The 19,624-nt window shown below is 38.9% G+C and overlaps 1 protein-coding gene and 1 long non-coding RNA gene across 3 annotated transcripts in view; both read right to left on the bottom strand.

The window, feature by feature from the left end:
- Window positions 1-19,624, bottom strand: part of PAK2 (p21 (RAC1) activated kinase 2) — a 147,515-nt gene that overhangs the window by 75,831 nt on the left and 52,060 nt on the right. The window lies entirely within an intron of this gene.
- On the bottom strand, window positions 10,600-19,622 carry LOC130453663 (uncharacterized). Its single transcript, XR_008911137.1, has 2 exons — window positions 15,868-19,622; window positions 10,600-15,764 (listed from the first exon to the last, which is right to left on the bottom strand). It is a non-coding gene; the product is annotated as an uncharacterized LOC130453663 (long non-coding RNA).

The raw sequence follows: 19,624 nt of genomic DNA, 5'->3' as shown, positions 1-19,624 counted from the left end.
ATTTATATTTTTGTAAATATTTATCCATATCGCCTAGATTGGCATATTTATTGCCATATAATTGGGAAAAGTAGTTTTTAATGATTGCCTTAATTTCCTCTTCATTGGAGGTAAGGTCTCCCTTTTCATCTGTGATACTGTTAATTTGTTTTTCTTCCCGCCTTTTTTAAATTAGGTTGACCAGTACCTTGTCTATTTTGTTTCTTCAAAGTATCAGCTTCTTATCTTATTTATTAATTCAATAGTTTTATCACTTTCAATTGTATTAATTTCTCCCTTAATTGTTAGGATTTCTAATTTGGTTTTCTTCTGGGGGTTTTTAATTTGCTCGCTTTCAAGTTTTTTGATTTGCATGTCCAATTCATTGATCTCTGCCCTCCCTAATTTGTTAATATATGCACTCAGCAATATGAATTTTCCTCTGAGTACTGCTTTGGCTGCATCCCATAAGGTTTGAAAGGATGTCTCACCATTGTCATTTTCTTCAATGAAATTATTGTTTCTATGATTTGTTCTCTAACTAACCAATTTTGGAATATTATATTATTTAATTTCCAACTGATTTTTTATTTTGCTCTCCACGTACCCTTTCTGATCATTATTTTTATTGCCTTATGATCTGAAACAGTTGCATTAATTATTACTGCTTTTCAACATTTGTATGCCATGTTTTTATGACCTAGTATATGGTCAATCTTTGCGAATGTAGCATGTGCTGCTGAAAAGGTGTATTCCTTTTTAATCGCTATTTATTTTTCTCCATATATATATATATATATATATATATATATATATATATATATATATATATATATATAAACTCTAATTCTTCTAAGATTTCATTCACCTCTTATTTATTTTTTATTTCATTTATCTAAATTTGATAGTGGTTGGTTCAGATCTCCCACTAGTATAGTTTTATTATCTATTTCCTCCTTCAATTCTCCTAGTTTCTCCATTAGAAATTTGGGTGTTATACGATTTGGTGCATACATGTTGATTAGTGATATTTCCTCATTGTCTATACTCCCTTTTATCAGGATGTATTTACCTTCCTTATCCCTTTTAATTAGGTCTATTTTTGCTTTGGCTTTGTCAGATATCATAATTGCTACTCCTGTCTTCTTTCTGTCAGTTGAGGCCCAATAGGTCTTACTCCAACCTTTAATTCTGACCTTGTGAGTTTCTACCTGTCTCATGTGTGTTTCCTGAAGACAACAAAAGGTAGGGTTTTGGATTCTAATCCACTCTGCTATTCGTCTACGTTTTATGGGTGAGTTCATCCCATCCACGTTCAATGTTATGATTGTCATGTTAGTTCCCCAGCATTTTGATATCCTCCCCAAATTCTGAGCTTTCTTCTTTTGCTATTACCTTTTAAACCTGTGGTTTATTTTAAATCAGTCCCCCCAGTCCCCTCCCTTATTATGCTTCCCTTTCTAGCCCCACCCTTTTTATTCCCTTCCCCTCCCCCCTCTCCTTCCCTCCCTTTTTGTGTTCCGTTCTGTGAATTTTAAAAGTCTCCATCTTGGTATAGCACCCAAAAATTGTGCACACCCACACTAAACGGGCATGTGCTAGTCAATGACAAATCAGAAATAACTAACTGCCCACCTGGGCTGTCCTAAGCCAAGCTAGAGCCAACCATTGGCACTTGTGAGACACAGGAAGTGAGGTAGGGAACAGCCTCTGGAATTTGCTCACTTCCTGGGGAGAGAGCGAGAGGCGAGTTGGTGTTAGGAGCTTGGGGAGAGAAGATGCCCGCAGACAGCTTTCCTTCAGATCACTCATGTGAGTTAAGGACTGATTCTTTCCACCTTGGCCCTTTGGGCCTAAAACTCCCTCTGCCTTGGTCAGAGGTTGAGTAGCTCCTTTCCCTTTTCTCTTCTCTCCTTCTCTCCCTCTCCTTTCCCTACTCCCAGTGTGATTAAACCTCCATAAACTCCATTCTGACTTGAGTGTTTCATTTTAGGAATTTCATAAGTAAATTCCTTGGCAGCCATTGTTCAATATTACATCAATCCTAAAGGTGAAAATTTCCACCATAACAGTTGGCATAACCACTTCGGGAAAAAGAACTATATCAGTGTTCTGATCTTCCTTTCTGATTTCCTTACTAATCACCTGGGAGAGGCCCCACCCCGGCTACCCCCTCCGGCTCTTGGCCCTGCTTTAGTGCTTCGAAGGTTTCTAGAACCTCAATAAATTTCCTGAATTTTCTTGCCCTTTCACCCCACTTATTACTCACTCTGTCAGTCCTTTTACCAAATACCTTGGCTTAAAGACACAGCTGCCAGAACAGGTAAGTATAAAACACCTTTTCTCTCTTCCCTTTTCTCCTTAAGTTAAATTGGGGTCAACAGGATTTTTTTTCTTCTCCCTTTTGTCTCTCATTTCCTTCTCCTTTTACTTTAAGGAGGTGGCTCAGTAGATTGAGAGGCAGGCCAGGCTTACCTAATCAACTGATTAGCAACGAGGAACCTCAGGAGGAGCTCTTAGGAGCTCCTAGCCCGAGGGGGGGAAAAAACAGCTGAATACAGCTAGGGAGCTAACTTAAAACCCATTTTTTCTGTTTCCTGGCCTTTCTAGTCTTAAAAAATTTAAGTGAGCTTTGCTCAAGGAAGATAGCACATGGTCCTAGCAGTTTTAGCCTGAGGGCTAAAGAAGATTGCTGGGACCCTCCCATATACACACTTTGTAAAAGAAGGAGGTTTAGCTCTACCTTTTGTTTACGGTCTATTCACTCCTAATCAGCCCTTTCATAGCTTCTACCTTCCTGCATTAGGCTTTTGTAACCCCTCCCAGAAGCTTAATAAGGAGAATTTACAACAGAATAGGCCCTTAGCCTATATAGTGTTGTAGACTAGGGAGCCACCTACTGTAAAAAAAAAAAAAAGTTACAGGCAACCTAGTAATTGACTCAAATAAGAAAAATGTGGCTACAACCAATGTCTGCTTTGCTTCGAAATTGGCTTATAAGTTCAATGACCAAGTACATTGGATTTTTAGTAGGTGTTCCTCTAGGATGGTATTTTTCAGAAACTATAAACCTCTTCGTGACCCTTACATTCATCTTCCTTGGGATTGTAATTGTTGTACTTACAATAATATACCTAACCTCTAAGAGAAAACACTCCCTTGTTCCTTCTATTACTAAACAAATTAAGGAACTACACACTTTTATTGATAAGCAAATTAATGAGCAATATACTATCACTGATCAACGAATTAGGGAACTACACACTTTTAATGATCAGCAAATTAGGGAACAAAATACTGTTACTCAAAGAATTAGGGAACAGAATATTATTACTGATCAGAGAATTAAAGAACTACACACTTTTATTGATCAGCAACATAAAGAACTAAATACTATTACTGATCAAAGAATTAGGGACCAAAATACTTTTATTGAACAAATTACCAAAAAAAATACTTTTATTTATCAACAATTGGTGGAACGGGATGAAGTTAGGGGAAAAAAATGGGGAGAGATAAAAAGTTCCCTGGATGAAATTAGGGAGGAAAAATGGGGAGAGATGAAAACTTCCCTGGATGAAATTAGGGAGGAAAAATGGGGAGAGATAAAAACCTTCCTGCAAAACATTGAAAGGGAGTTAAAAACATCCTACAATAGGAGTGATTTAACTCTCCATCCCCCATCATTATCAGATTCCCTGACCAACCCTGCCCAAAACGATTTGGCTCAAATAGCAGCCCCTTCACACCAACCAGCTCCTCCCCATCCTGACCACCCAGGCCCTCCCCCTGCCATTCTTGCCCCTCCCACCCTGATTCCTCCTTCTATTCATGCCTCTTACCCTGCCTCCTCAGCCCCGGCCCCTCCCCCTGCCCTCCCCCCCACCCATGCTCATGCTCCAGCCCCACTCCCTATTCCTGTCCCAGCCCTTCCCCCTGCCCTCCCCTCCACTAATGCTCTAATCTCCAACCCCCATGCTCCAACAGCCAATAATCCTAACCTTTCCCCTTCTTTTACCTACCCCATTGAAAATGGAGCAAGTAGCCTAGAAACAGTAACACCAGATAATTTAGACAGAAGTTTATTTCCATTGAGGGAAGTACCCACCTTTAATAAAGAAGGGAACTTGGTGTCTGTAAGACACTATACACCTTTTAAACCTGATGATTTAGAAAAATTCAAGCACAATGTTCAATTATTTGAGGCAGAACCAATGTTGGTTATAGAAAAATTAGAAAATATATTCAGAAACTTTGACCCTTCTTGGTTGGATGTGGAGAATTTGTTAGATACATTTCTGACAAAGAGAGAGAAAAGTAATGTCATCTCTCTAGCTAATAAGAAAAGTGGTAGAGGAGCTCATCACTGGCCAACTGTAGATCCACACTGGAACCCTAATATTATACAGGATCACACAAAACTAGTCCTGGCCAGAGAAGCATTATTAAAAGCCATGAGAGACTGCTCTGATAGCCCTGATGCATGGGAAAAATTTGAACAATCCCGACAGGAAATTGATGAGACCCCCTCCCACTTTATGGACAGACTTATTGACGTAGGAAGTACATATATGGACCTTGATTTGTCCAGAGAAAAAGACATTAAACATATACGCAGACAATTCGTTAGGAATTGTTGTTCAGTAGTAAAAGACTACTTTGAAACCAGCTGTCCCAACTGGGAGTCTATGGACCTCGACGAACTGAGGAAAGTAGCAGCATATGCGTATAAGAATCGTACAAAAAAACCTGAGACACACAATAAATCAGTGACAGACTTAGAAAAAGAAATTGAAATTTTAAAGGAACAATTGAAAAGTAAGGGAGAGACCATGGCCCCTTTGCAGGAATCCACAGATAGATCATTAACAAACCCCTTAATATGCCCCTTCTGTGGGAAGAGAGGCCATGCAATGAAAGTCTGTAGGAGCTGGCTACGGGAAACAAGAAATAATAACACCTTTAGGAATAATAACTATAGGAATCACAATGCCAATCAAAATGACAGTGCTCAAAATACAGAAAATGATACTATCCCAAAAAATGCCCAACAACAATATATAAGAAATGGAGCTCGACCACGCTACACTCAGGGTGAACACCCCCAACAGTGTGGAGGGTCCCAAAAAACTGCCCAAGCATCTTTATGAAGGTGTGAAGGGGGGGGTGAGGGCCTTGGAATCAAAGAATGAGACCTTTGATTTTCCAGACCCTGATATTTTAATGCCAATAATCCCTATATATTCCCCCCTGAACAGTAAGGAACCTCATGTCACTTTAAAGGTAGGAAATTCATACTATGACTGTCTTTTAGACACCGGAGCATTTAGGTCAGTTCTAGTAAGCAAACCAGATGAGAAATGTGATTCTATTGGCTCTTTAAATGTAGTAGGTGTTTCAGGAAAACCGTTAAAGGTCCCAAAACTTTCTCCTCGCATGGTACGCGTGGGACCCCTAACTGTTGAGCATTCTTTTCTTTTAATGCCTGGATCCCCCACAAATTTGCTGGGGAGAGATTTACTATGCAAATTACAAGCCACAATAATGTGCGCCCCAGATGGCTCCCTCTCTTTAGAAGTGCCCGAGGAAATCTTAAATTTACTCCCTGTATTTCTCTCAGAGAGCCAGGCGGCAAAGGAGCCTCCCACCTTTGAAATACCTACAGATATACCAGAGTCTCTTTGGGCCACATCTTCTACTGACGTAGGCTTACTTAAATCAGCTGCTCCCATGCAAATAAAAACTAAATCCAGCCCACCTCCTTGCATCCCTCAGTATCCTCTTTCCAAGGAGGCAATGGAAGGCATTACCCCAATAATAAATTCTTTAATTGACCAAGGAATAATTTTCCCTTGTAAATCTGAATACAACACGCCCATCCTCCCCATTAAAAAACCAAAAAGGGGGCCCGATGGCAAACACCTCTATAGATTCGTACAGGATTTGAGGGCTGTGAACAATCACGTTATAAAGAGACACTCCATAGTTCCCAATATCAATACTATTATTTCTTCTATTCCTAGCACAGCTACATACTTTATAGTAGTAGACTTGTGCTCAGCCTTCTTTTCTATACCCATACATGAGAACTCGAGGCATATTTTGGCTTTCACCTGGAATGGCATACAATATTCCTGGAGTCGTCTGCCCCAGGGTTATGTAGAAAGTCCGACCTTATTTGCACAAATTTTGGGACAAGATACAGATAATATAAAATTTAAAAACAGCAAATTAATAAAATATGTAGATGACCTACTCTTGGCTTCCGTGGATGCAGAAGCATGTCAGGAAGATAGTAAACACCTTCTTTTGGAATTGCACAAAAGAGGTCATAAGATCTCGAAGGATAAAGTTCAGTGGTGTCTCCCCAAAGTAGAATATTTGGGGTTCATTCTGACAGCTGGTGCCCGCTCTATTTCTCCCAAGCGAATTGAGAATATTCAAAAATTGAGTGCTCCTACCAATAAAAAACAGTTAAGAGCAATTCTGGGAGCAACAGGGTTTTGCAGACAATGGATTCCTTGCTATGGGGAAATTACTAAACCTCTTATATCACTAACAAGGGATGCAGTCCCTGAACCCCTCAAATTAGAGCCTGAACACCTGTCAGCTCTATCAGAGCTAAAAAAGGCTATCCTATCTGCCCCTGCTCTAGGCATCCCAAATTACAACAAGCCATTTACTTTGTATGTACATGAGCGAAGAGGAGTAGCCTCAGGCATTTTAACTCAGACTCTGGGGCCTTCTCAGCGTCCAGTTGCTTATTATTCAGCCCAGCTGGACCCAATAGTTTCAGGAGCACCACCATGCCTTAGAGGAGTAGCTGCTACTGCTTTACTAGTGACAAAAACCGTTGATCTAGTATTAGGATGCCCATTGACAATTATGTGTCCACATGAGGTAGAAGCATTATTGCTAAGACAGAGAACACAGGCATTTTCTGATCAGCGAATTACAAGGTATGAAATAACCTTGCTAAATAATGAAAATATTACTCTGAAATGCTGTTCAATCCTTAATCCTGCCACCTTGCTTCCAGACTTACCAACTTCAGGAGAACCATTACACAGTTGTGAAACACTAGTGTCCATGGCAGAAAAGCCTCGAGATGATCTCTTGGACACTCCCTTAAAAAACTCAGACCTGATCTTATTTACTGATGGTTCTTCTTTCATGAGGGATGGCATACGCTAGAGTGGAGCTGCCGTAGTATCAGAATTTGCCACTGAGTGGTCAGCTTCACTACCTTCTAACATTAGCGCTCAAGGAGCTGAGCTCATAGCTCTGAAACATGCCTGTATAATTGCCAAGGGTAAAAAGGCAACAATTTATACGGATTCTAGATATGCTTTTGGCATTTGTCACTCAGTCGGGATGCTATGGCTCCAGAGAGGATTTTTAACCTCAGCTGGAAAATCCAGAGCTAATGCTGAAATTATTAATGAAGTCCTTTCTGCTCTTCAGCTGCCTGAAGCCCTAGCTGTAGTTCATTGCTCAGCCCATACAGGTGACACCGACCCTGTCTCTAGGGGAAATGACCGAGCAGATGCTGCTGCAAAGCTAGCAGCCATAGAAGGGCCTGAATTACTTCTAACATTAACAACTACTGATGACTCAAATTTATCACTTTCCTATGATGAGAAGGAAGTGGAAAAATGGAAACAGAAATTCAAAGCAAAACAGATCAATGAAGTCTGGGTGTCATCTGAAGGAAAACCCTTGCTCCCTAGAAGTTTCTATCACCAAATTTGCCAATCTGTTCATAATAATGGCCACTTTGGTACCCAGGGCATCGTGGACTCTGTTAAGAGAGTATGGATAGCCCCTGGTATAACTACCATAGCCTCTAAAGTGTGTTCAGCCTGCCCTACCTGCCAGGCATATAACCAACATGCCTTTCGTGGCAAAGCCTTTGGTGGGCGTCCTCTGGCTTACACACCTTTTGAGCACCTGCAGATAGATTTTATAACGATGCCAAAGGCTAGACAATATAAATTTTGTTTGGTCATAGTAGACCAACTGACCAGATGGCCGGAAGCATTTCCTACAGCCCGAGCCACAACAGCTTTTGTTGCTAAGGTGCTTTTAAAAGAAATTATTCCTCGCTTTGGCCTACCAGCACGTATTGATTCTGATAGGGGGAGTCATTTTACTGATTCTGTTCTAAACCAGATATATTCTTGCTTGGGGATAACTCCCAAATTCCATGTTCCATATCATCCCCAGAGTTCAGGCCAAGTTGAAAGGATGAACAAAGAACTTAAAACTATGATTGGAAAATTATGCACTGAGACCCATTTAAAATGGCCTGAAATTCTCCCTTTGGCCCTATTTTATCTTAGAAGCAGGCCTAGAGGAGACCTACACATTTCACCATTTGAGATGCTTTTTGGACATCCGCCTATACAGGCTAAGCCTTTCTCCCCGGCTTATACATCGCTATTAGGGGGAGATACTACTATTGCTTCCTATATACAGGAATTACAGCACAAACTGCGTGAGCTACATGAATCCGGAGCTGCAGTACAAGCCGGACCACTAGACTTCTCACTTCACGACCTGAACCCAGGAGACAGCATGTATATAAAGAACTTCCAGCGTACAGGAGCAACCCAGCCTTCCTGGGAAGGACCATTCCAAATATTGTTAACTACTCCAACATCTATAAAGGTTGGAGAAAAGGACTCTTGGATTCACTGTTCTCATGTAAAGAGAGCATCTTCTGTTGAGACTGATTGACTGTATCCTATACATGCATTGGAGATAACTACCCATTGACAAGTGGAACTGTTTTATTCTGCTTTTGACACATTGAATTCCTAAATTTAAATTTTTTTCTTTTGTCCTTTTTTCTCTTTTACTTATTTTATTATTATTTTTTTAACATTATTTTATTTTTTCCCTTTTTCTCATTTCTATGTACTTAAGGTACATATGATCAATATTAATTTTATTCTACAATATTAGTTTAAATATATATACTTGCTGTTATTACTAATACGCACCCAAACAGCTTTAGACTATGGGAACCTGCCATTTATTGATAATTGTTGTGGGACTATGATTAATGTTTGTGTCTGATTCTAGGAAAGGGATCAAAAAAGGAGCACAGAGATAACCTGGATAATGCCAAAAGAGCTCACAGGTCTAAAAATCAAAAGACCAATCCAGGTAGGATTAATGCATTTCTAAGCCAATACTAAGGACTTGAACTTAGTGTGAGACTCGGGGTTGCGACACTTGACAGACGTTTAAGATGTAGGCCTTCCCTGTATCCACACTCTTCGTGAAAATACCTACAGACAAGTACCTGAGGTTGGCTACCATCCTGGCTCCATCCATCCCTGAGAACGAAGGTAAAATCAGACGAGGGAATGACACTTCCCTAGATATAAAATAAAAATCTGGTCCTCTTTTTTCTCTCCTATAGTATGGCAACTTCCTGTAGCCTTGGCTGCAAATGGGGAAGTAAAATATGCTGCATTCTGTCCTACAGACTTGTGGGATTAGAAATTACTTAACTGGACCCTAATACAGGGTCCTGTGGGAAAAAAAAAAGAAAAAAAGTTTTTTTCTTGCTTTCTCAAATTTTGTATACATAGATTTTTTGATTTTTGACACTGATTTTGAATTCTTCTTTAATATAAATATATGCATATATAAAGGGTCTATATTTTTCCCTTAATTTTTTCCCTTTTTCTTCTTTTGATTTTTTTATTTTCTTTTCATTTTGTTTTGTTTTTCTTTTGGATTAACTCACACACTTCCACAACTAAAATTTGAATCCTCAGCTGGACTCAGTGTTTTTTCAACACTTTCTTCAGGGGGGATTGTATTTCATCAAATCCAAGATTTAAATTTTGTTCGAGATAAATCTTCAGAGAAGAAGCTTGCTAACTAACTGAATCCAGAGAATGAACTGTTTGCAGAAGGATATCTAAACCTTTTCACTACAGGAAGATCCAGAATGAACCTTGGGGTGTGGTTGATTGAACATTTTTTGAATAAACACTATTATGCCAAAGGGGACTGCCCCCTAATTGACTTTTGTCAATGCGCCCAGCAAAACATTGGTTTGCTGTCTTTCTCTCTCCTCTATTTCCCCATATTTACAACTATTATAATTCTCCTCTTAGTGAGTAAAAAATTTTTGTTTACACTTACAGTTAGAAATTTTTGGGGTGCAGTATGCTTATGTTTAGTGATCAATTGGGGAGACTAGTCCCCCAATCATCATCAGGGGGGATTGTGAATTTTAAAAGTCTCCATCTTGGTATAGCACCCAAAAATTGTGCACACCCACACTAAACGGGCATGTGCTAGTCAATGACAAATCAGAAATAACTAACTGCCCACCTGGGCTGTCCTAAGCCAAGCTAGAGCCAACCATTGGCACTTGTGAGACACAGGAAGTGAGGTAGGGAACAGCCTCTGGAATTCGCTCACTTCCTGGGGAGAGAGCGAGAGGCAAGTTGGTGTTAGGAGCTTGGGGAGAGAGGACGCCCGCAGACAGCTTTCCTTCAGATCACTCACGTGAGTTAAGGACTGATTCTTTCCACCTTGGCCCTTTGGGCCTAAAACTCCCTCTGCCTTGGTCAGAGGTTGAGTAGCCCCTTTCTCTTTTCTCTTCTCTCCTTCTCTCCCTCTCCTTTCCCTACTCCCAGTGTGATTAAACCTCCATAAACTCCATTCTGACTTGAGTCATTTTAGGAATTTCATAAGTAAATTCCTTGGCGGCCATTGTTCAATATTACATCAATCCTAAAGGTGAAAATTTCCACCATAACAGTTCCCCCCCCCCACCTCCCTTGGTTTTCCCTTCTCCCTTATCCTGTTGGGTAAGATAGAATTAAGATCCCAATGGATCTAGATGCTCTTCCCTCTCAGAGTTGGTTTCACTGAGAGTAAGGTATTAGTATTGCCAATTGGCTCTTTTCTTCTCCTTCTTATAAAAGAATTCTTCTCCTCCCCTTCCCATGTATATCTTTGTGTGACAAAGATTGTTCTATTTAATGTATTTCTGTTTTTTCAAGTATATCTTAGTACCTTGATTCCCGCTTTCCTTTTTCTTTATTTTTTCCTCCCTCCACTCCAAATCATGTTAATGCCCCAATCTTTCCCTATGAGTGACTCTTCTGATTACTCTATTAATGCATACAATTTTTGAAAGTTGCACATAACATTTCCCCCATATGTTAGTATATATAATTTGATCTAATTGTGGCCCTTATAGAAGAGAGTTTGAATAAAAGAAAAACTAAAACACTTTTCTCCTTTTCCCTTTCTTTCATATTTACCTTTTCATGTTTCTCTTGCTCTTTGTGTTTGGATGTCAAACTTTCCACTGAGTTCTGGTCTTTTCTTTATGAATATTTGGAAATCTTCTATTTTGTCAAATGCCCATACTTCCCCCTGGAAGTATATAGTCAGTTTTGATGGGTAGCTGATTCTTGGTTGAAGACCCAGTTCTCTTGCTTTTCTGTATATTGTGTTCCAGGCTTTATGGTCTCTTAGCTTGTTCGCTGCTAGGTCATGTGTGATCCTTATTGACAAGCCTCTGTATCTGAAGTTTCTCTTCCTAGCTTCTTGTAATATTTTCTCCTTAGTTTGGAAGCTCTTGAATTTGGCGATTACATTCCTGGGGGTTGTCTTTTGGGGGTTTAGTATAGAGGGTGTTCTATGAACTCTTTAGATTTCTATTTTGTCCTCTTGTTTGAGAATGTCAGGGCAATTCTCTTTGATGATTTCTTGTAGTATGGCAACGAAGTTTTTGTTAATCTCTGGTTTTTCAGGTAGACCAATAATTCTCAAGTTGTCTCTCCTTCCTCTGTTTTCCTGGTCTGTCACCTTTTCAGGGAGATATTATGTTTTCTTCTATTGCATTAATTTTTTGACATTGCTTTATCAAATCTTCCTGTTTTGCAAGATTACTGTCTTCCAGTTGCTTAATTCTGGTCTTTAAGAACTGGTTTTGCTTTTCAGTTTGGTCTTCCCTTCTGTTAGAGGCTTCCAACTCTTTCTCCAATTGTGAGATTTTGTCTATCAGGCTAAAGACCTCTTTTTGAATTTGTTCCCATTTTTCTTGCCAGAAGGTTTCCATCTTTTGGATAAGCTCCATTTTGAGTTCTTCCTGAGCTTGTGGATAGTTTCCATTTTGGGGGGGCGTGTTTTAATTTTGTTAGCATTTCATCCTCTTTTTTTGTCTGTAGCCTGGGTTTTCCCTTTCTTCTTGGAGGGTTGATCTTGGGCACTCTGAGACATCCCTTTGGTGGTTTTCCCTTTCCTTTTCAGTCAGAAATCTGAGTGAAATGGGCAGATTTTGATGTTTTTGCCTCAGGCTGATTCTTCCCAGCCTCCAAAGTTTGTTAGTGCACCACCCATGCAGTCAGTGGTCTCTTCTCTCCCACGCTGGCAGGCTTCCCCTGTAAAACTACTCCACGGGATAGATCCCTGGTAGTCCTTATCAGTTCCCAGGGACCCTGGCGTGCCCCTCCCCCCTACAACAAGGAGCAGAGGAGATTTTGCCTCAGGCAATTTCTAGAGCCACCACGGCGTTTGCAGTTTGCAGAAGCCCCCACGGTCTGCGCGCTCTCCAGTGAAACTGCTCTGAGCGGTAGTTCTCTGGGAATCCTCTTTAGATCCCAAGGACCCTGGAGTGCTCCCCACTCACTGCAGAGATGTTCCTCACTCACTCGCTGTCTCCAGTGAGTGCACTGGTCCCTACTCCGGGGTAGAGGAGGGCAGCTCAGCTCAGCTCATGCTTGGCAGCGAGCTTTCTCTCCCTCTTATAGTGTGGAAATGTTCAAAACCCATGTACCGTCGTTGCTGTGGGCTGCTAGTGAGTCCCTCCAATCTTCTAAAGATGATTTCTGTGGTCTTTTGAGGTAGTCTATTTCGTTCAGTTCGGGGGAGAGGAAGCAATTCATGTCTAGATTGCCACTGTGTTTACCCGGAAGTCTTCTCTTCAAATTTCTTTTTAATAAATAATGTATGTATGAAATCCCTTGACCTCTAAAATTAAAGGTTGCCATTTCATAATTTCATGTAATATATAAAAAGCTGTCCATTTGAAAATAAAAATAAGATAAATTAATGATAATAATAGCTAGCACTAATATAACACTTTAAGGTTTACAGAGGGCTTTACAAAATATCTAGGCATGGATACTGATGGAGCTAAAAACTTTCATTCAAAAGAAACAGCTGCATTCAAATCCAGGCTCAGACACTTATTAATTAATGTAAGACTCGACCTTAGGCAAGTCACTTATCTTTCAAATTCAGTTTCCTCAACTATAAAAGGTGTTTAATAGTAACAACTACCTCCCAAGATTATTGTGAGGAAAACATAATATTTGTAAAGTGCTGAGCACAAAGCCTGGCACATAGTAGGCATTCTTCCTTCATTTCTTCTTTCCTTTTTCACAACAAGCCTAGGAAGTGGGGTTCTATTATTAGTCTCATTTTACACTGAAAGAAACTGAGCAGACAGAAGTGAAGTGACTTCTCCAGGGTCAGATAGCCCCCAAATGCCATAGTTCAAATTTGAAACCAGTTCTCTCTGATTCCAGCTCCAACATTTTTATCTAATGAATGCATCACCTATCTAGATGCTTCCAGAAGAGAAATACCACAGATCAGAAATGTTCATTTACTTATTCATTCAGCTTTTATTGAGAACCCAAATTGCACAGTAGGTTCCTGGAAAAATTAAACTGCCATCTATGGGCACATAATACTTTGCCCATGAATAGCAAAGTTGGAACTAGAATTTAGATGTGACTTTGAGCCCAGTGACCTTAAACCATTATACCATAATACCTCTAGGATGTAAGATTTGAAAGTATCTTGGAAATATTGTTCTGCTTCCCCTCTAATATGGAATTTCCTTTTAGATATCCTAAAAGAGTGGTCAATTAAATATTTGCTTGAACAACTCCAGTTACTATCTAATCACTATTTTAGTATTCCTTTTCACTTTTGGATAGCTCCAACTGTTAAGTTCCTCAGAGTTAGGTAAGTTATTCCTCATAGTGAGCTCCCACTATGACAACCTAAAGTTTCCACCCATTAGTTCTGCCCACCTACCCATATTAGTCTTTTCCCTTTTCCACACACGAGCCCTTCAGATACATCCATACAATTATTGTGCTCTTGCTTGATCTTCTGCAAATTAAATGTCTCCCTTCAACTAATTATTATGTGATATGGCTCTAATAGCCTTCACACCATCCTGGTAGCCCTCCTCCGGACATATTCTAATTTTTCAATGTCATTTACCAAGAAGTCATGTGAAGATTAAATTTAACTCTCCCCTGATTGTGAAAATGAACTTAACCCTCCTCTGATTGTGAAAATTAACTCCCCTGCCCATTTTTAGATTTAATCACCGAAAGTGTAAATATCCCACTTTATCATTGAGTAGGGGGAGGTCTGTGATCCACGTGTGTAATAACGGGTGCCAAATCAGAATCAAACTGACTGCCCCCTGGGCAGTCCTAAGTGTGATTGATAGACATAAAATTAGGGGAAGGCATAGGAAGTGACACAAAAGAAAGTGTCTTTAAAAGGGAGTTACAACTTCCTAAGGGAAGTTCAACTTGTATTTTGGCTTCTTCTGGAGGTCTGAGTTTGAGTTGGAGGCTGCTGAAGCATCTGCTGACTGGACCTGAGACCTTGTTCCTGGTGAGACTATCCTTCACTCCCTTTGGACTGACACGTGATGAGTGAAAAAGCTGACTCTTTTCCTGGATTTTCTGAAGAGACTAGCCTAAAGAAAGATCAGCCTCTTGAGAGAGACTCCCCCAGGTCCTTGGCTTTACAGGCCTCTCTGGCTAAGGAGTAACTCTCTCTTTCCAGGTTGAGGCCAGGGCAGGGAGTAAATTACTTGGTGCTTAGGCTAGATATATTACCCTATCCTCTCTGATTTTCTCACTTCACTCCTTCTATATTTTGTAAATAAATTATAAATAAATCTCTTTGGAATCAATTAAATTCCTGACAACCCTATTCTTAAATAATCCAGTCCAAACTTTTTTTTATAATTAACCACTTTTCTGCTTACAGTCAGGACTGCTTAAGGAACTCAGTGTAGGTAAATGGATAAACAATTAAAAGACCAATGATCACAAAAGACATGGAAAAGCAGCAGTTTTAATAACTGTGGAGACGTGGATAGGCTAACAGGTAAGGTAGTGGTGATGTGACAGGGTTAGCACAAAGTTCAGTGTCTTAGAGGTGAAATGGTAATATGTGATGATAAGATGCAACTATGACTGATGCAAAGACAAATATCAGGTTTCTAACCATCCTGACATTCAGACAACGCCCAATTCACTCCCAAGAAATGATGACAGTCATTTAGTCAAAAAATATTTAAGTGTTATAATGTACATAGCCTTTATTCTTTTTTATTGTCTTTTTTAATTTAGAATTTTTCCATGGTTATATGATTCATAATTCTGCCCCACTCCCTGCTCTTTCTTCCCCACTCCTGAAGCTGACAAGCAGTTTCACTGGGTTTTATACATGTATCATTGTTCAAAACCGATTTCCATGTTATTCATATTTGTAATACAGCGATCTTTTAACATCAAAATCCTAATCATATCCCTACTGAACCACATGATCGATCATGTTTTTCTTTTGTGTTTCTGCTCCCACAATTCTTTCTCTGGACGTGGATAGCATTCTTTCTCCTAAGTTCTTCTGGGTTGTCCCGGGACATTGCATTGCTGCTAGTGGAAAAGTCTATTACAATCGATTGTGCCACAATGTATCCATTTCTGTGTTGTAAAAATAAATTTGGCAAGTTATAAAAATAAAATATTTATATAGAAAAACTGTTCCAATATAGGTTCAAAATTGTTCAAAATTTGTTCAACTCACCAATCAGGTTCAAACTGGATACTTTTGATAGAGATAATCAAAAGTATCCTCAGTGATGAATTAAAGCTCAAATGTGAACTTCCCTTCACGGCCAGGCGCAAGGACGCTAAAGAGACTCTTATTATAAACATAAAATATTTTTTGAAATATATTAGGATAAATAAAAGATTTCTAATTCTAAGGGATTCTAAATCCACCTAAGTAAACTACCAGATTCTGCAAGGAACCGCTTTTCCTGTGTTTCACAAGCTATGCTAATCCTCCCTGATCTGACTAACCCAAATTTATACGATCTAAAAATTACTGCTATTATCCTTATAAATCTTAACTCCCTTTCGGCAGAAAATAACTTGCTTCATGCTTTATTGCCTTATTGAGAAAATGAAGAAAAAGATTTGGAGGGAGTTCCTTATTGCCAATTCTCTACACCTTTAACCTTCTGCTTGCATCCTTAATCCTAATTCCTTTCTATCTCCTTTGGGAGCTTTCTTCTTAAGGTGATCTCCCCTCTCTCTTCTCTTTAAGTTTCACTCTCTTATTTTTCATCAGCTCCTTGCTCACTGTATATAAACATGCTCATATTTCCCTCATTCTTTTTTTCCAAGTAACAAGTATTTTCTATTCACCTCTTTCTCCCATTAACCTCACCCCATTAAGCAAATTTTAAAAAAAGAACAACACCCCCCAAATCTTTTAATACATTTCTACAGAGAATGGCAACATAAATCTCCATTTTAGTTGTCGCTTTCTGCAGAAGTGAATCTTGGTCAGAAGTGAATAGTATGCTTTTATCTTCATTTTTTCAGATTTATAATTTATCACTGCATTCGTCAGTTTTTAAAAGTCTTTCAAAGGTTATCACATTTACAATTTATTTCTCTCACCAATGTCTCATTACTTGTTAGGGTTCTCCAACATCCTATTCAAGTTATTTTGTATTTCCTGATCCTATTATCTATTATATTTTCCAATAGTACAGAAGTGCCTTGAGAGCAGGGATTCTTTTACCTTTTTTTTTTGTCTCCCAAACACTTACCATGGTGCTTTCCAAACATTAATAATGACTAATAAAGACTTGCATTGAAAGGAATATGGAGGAAATATAATTCTCCTTTTCTCCATTCTGTCAAGCACCTTGGCTTGGTATTCTCCTATGAGCTACCAAATTTTAAATTGTACCTCTCCTCTTGCATCATCTTGCTTTATTCTTTGTATTTCCAACATCTAACAAAGTTCACTACGTGTGGTCAGTTCTAAATAAATGGATGGTGAACTGAACTAAATTTAGTTGAAATGGGATTAAAGTAGGGAAATAATTGTAAGGTTAAGTCAGGTGATTCATCAACAAAAAAAGGGGATCAAAAGAAAATATGCAAGGCAGTGATAAATAACTGAAGAAGATAAAGGGGGCAATAAAATAAAGCAGCAAAGATTTAGAGTATAATATAGTAGAATGTCAAATACTTTAAATAATGAGAAGAGCAAAGGGGTTGAGAAACCAATAACCTTGAAAAAGCACTGTAGAACATGAGATCCAATCCTTTCTCATGTTCTACTAATCAAGAATATCAAAAAAGATGACATTTCTGTGAGATATGGTATGTATTTATTCCTTTCTCTATCCTGGGTGTGGTATATATGGTGTGTATTTATTTCAGTTATGACAAAAAGTGAGAGAAAGCATTCATAATTAAAGAGTAGTTTACCAAAATAGTCTGATTCAAATATTGTAGTTAACCCACTGAATTCTTTTAGCTCCTAATGTTGCTATCACTAACATTTAACATTTAATCCATATGTGGTCTTATAATGTTAATTAACTATTTCATTATGTATATGAGTCCCTAAAGAAACCATAGTCTTTAAGTGGACATTTTTATACTTAACAGCTTTCTGCAAGCATTACATATGCAATACACATTTATTGCCCTATTCTTTATTTATTTTATACTTCTTATATATCCCTGATTATGCCAAGGAAAATAAGGCCTTCACTAAAGAATTTCAAGAAGTTCCATTCTTTTTCCTCCTTCCCATCCAAGACCAAATGGGTAAGGGGAAGAGAAGTGGAAAGAAAGTGTCCAGTGTCACTCACATCAGTCTGAAGTGAAGTGAAGAAGACTTCTACTTGCCTCCCAGATATACACATCTCTAAATCATGCAGTCATGCTTCATTGAATGGCTAACAAAGTGTGCCAACTTAGAACTATTGTCTAGGATAATATGGTCCTTGAAAGCAGGTGGTAACTGAGTTTTACACCTCCCAACTATAAGGATAATTTTAGGGTTGTGACTTAGTCTAAATTAATTTTGGTCACCAGGGAATATCTCAAATAAAACACCCAAGTCAGTTTGGAAATTTATGGTGGTTTAATTAATATAGAGGGAAGGAATTAAGGAGAGGGAAAGGGTGTAGGATTTCTCCCACCTGGTCTGTGCCAGGGGAAGTTAAAAGTCCTCTGCCATGAGGTCTATGAAGATTAGTGGCTTTCTAAGAGGATAGTGTTTGGAAGGTAAAGGAGAAAGAATCAGCCTAAACTCCGATAGAGCTCAGTAAAGATGCCTCACCTGAACTAGGCTACTCAGCTTCCTCCAGTATGGTATTAAGGAAAACTCACTGCTAAACCCGGACAATAGCAGCCACCACCCAAGATGCCGAAAAGCTCAGCAGGCTCCACCAGCCACCTCTCCGCCGCAAAAGAGGCTGGAGAGAGGAAGTGACACGAAATAGATAGATGGTTTTTACATCACTTTCCTGCATCTTACATGTACCAATGGTAGCTTAAGCTTGACTCAGGACAGCCTGGGGGTCTGTCAGTTGTTTCTGATTTGTCATTTGCTAGCACATGTCTGTCATAGGCCATCCTCCTAAATACTTAATACTTAAGTATGGGTGTAGATATTCCTGCTTTTGTTAGACTAAGTAGGGTGGAGTAATCTAAAGTTCGCAATATGTCTTCAAGTATACAGACTAAGTGCTTACCTAAACCTATGTGCTGCTTCCATTTCCTACTCTTTTTCTTCCCACCTCATCCATTTATGCCTATCCAGGCCCATGATCTAGTGTCTTCCTCTGTCCTTGCTCTAATCTGGTGTAAATTCAATTTTGTACTCTAATGGGGAAGCCAATTCCTACCTTTTTCTTCTTTTAAATATATTCTAAACATAAATTTATTCTGTGACAATCCAAAATGAGAAATGTTTTTGCCAAAAGCAAAAAGCAAAGAACAAATAAGTGAAAGAATGAAAAGGAAAGGATACTGTGCATGCTTCAGTCTGTTCTATGCTTCTGTTTGGTCTACAGTCCTTTCTCTAATCTGTAACTTCCAATTTTCCAAATACTGAGCACCTAAGACACACTTTACAGTTTGAACTAACCTTTACAATCTCCTGAATTTTCATGAGGATCACTATCAGTAGATTTTTAACAGTTCTCTTTAACTTGTCAAGTGGCATGCCTATCAATTATTGTCCTAGTTCCTAGTACTGGAAGACCAAACCAGGGATATAACACTATTGTACACTATATGATATTACTAAGTAAAGTAATAGGAGCCACTTAAGCTTAAGGTTGTTTCTATTTCTTCATAGGACAAACCGTTAGAAATAAACATACATGGGCCTCATATATGAGTATAACTTACTTTGTATCTTTTTTATTCTTACCATAAAATAAAGCAAAATGAGGGTCAATGGGTCTCAAATATACTAGATAATAAGACACTAATACCTACAATAACCCCTTCATCTCAGAATC

The sequence above is a fragment of the Monodelphis domestica genome, chromosome 4 (genome assembly GCF_027887165.1).
Source record: "Monodelphis domestica isolate mMonDom1 chromosome 4, mMonDom1.pri, whole genome shotgun sequence".
NCBI lineage: Eukaryota > Metazoa > Chordata > Mammalia > Didelphimorphia > Didelphidae > Monodelphis > Monodelphis domestica.
Note: the sequence above shows the minus strand (reverse complement) of the source record. Positions and strands in the feature narration are given on the sequence as shown.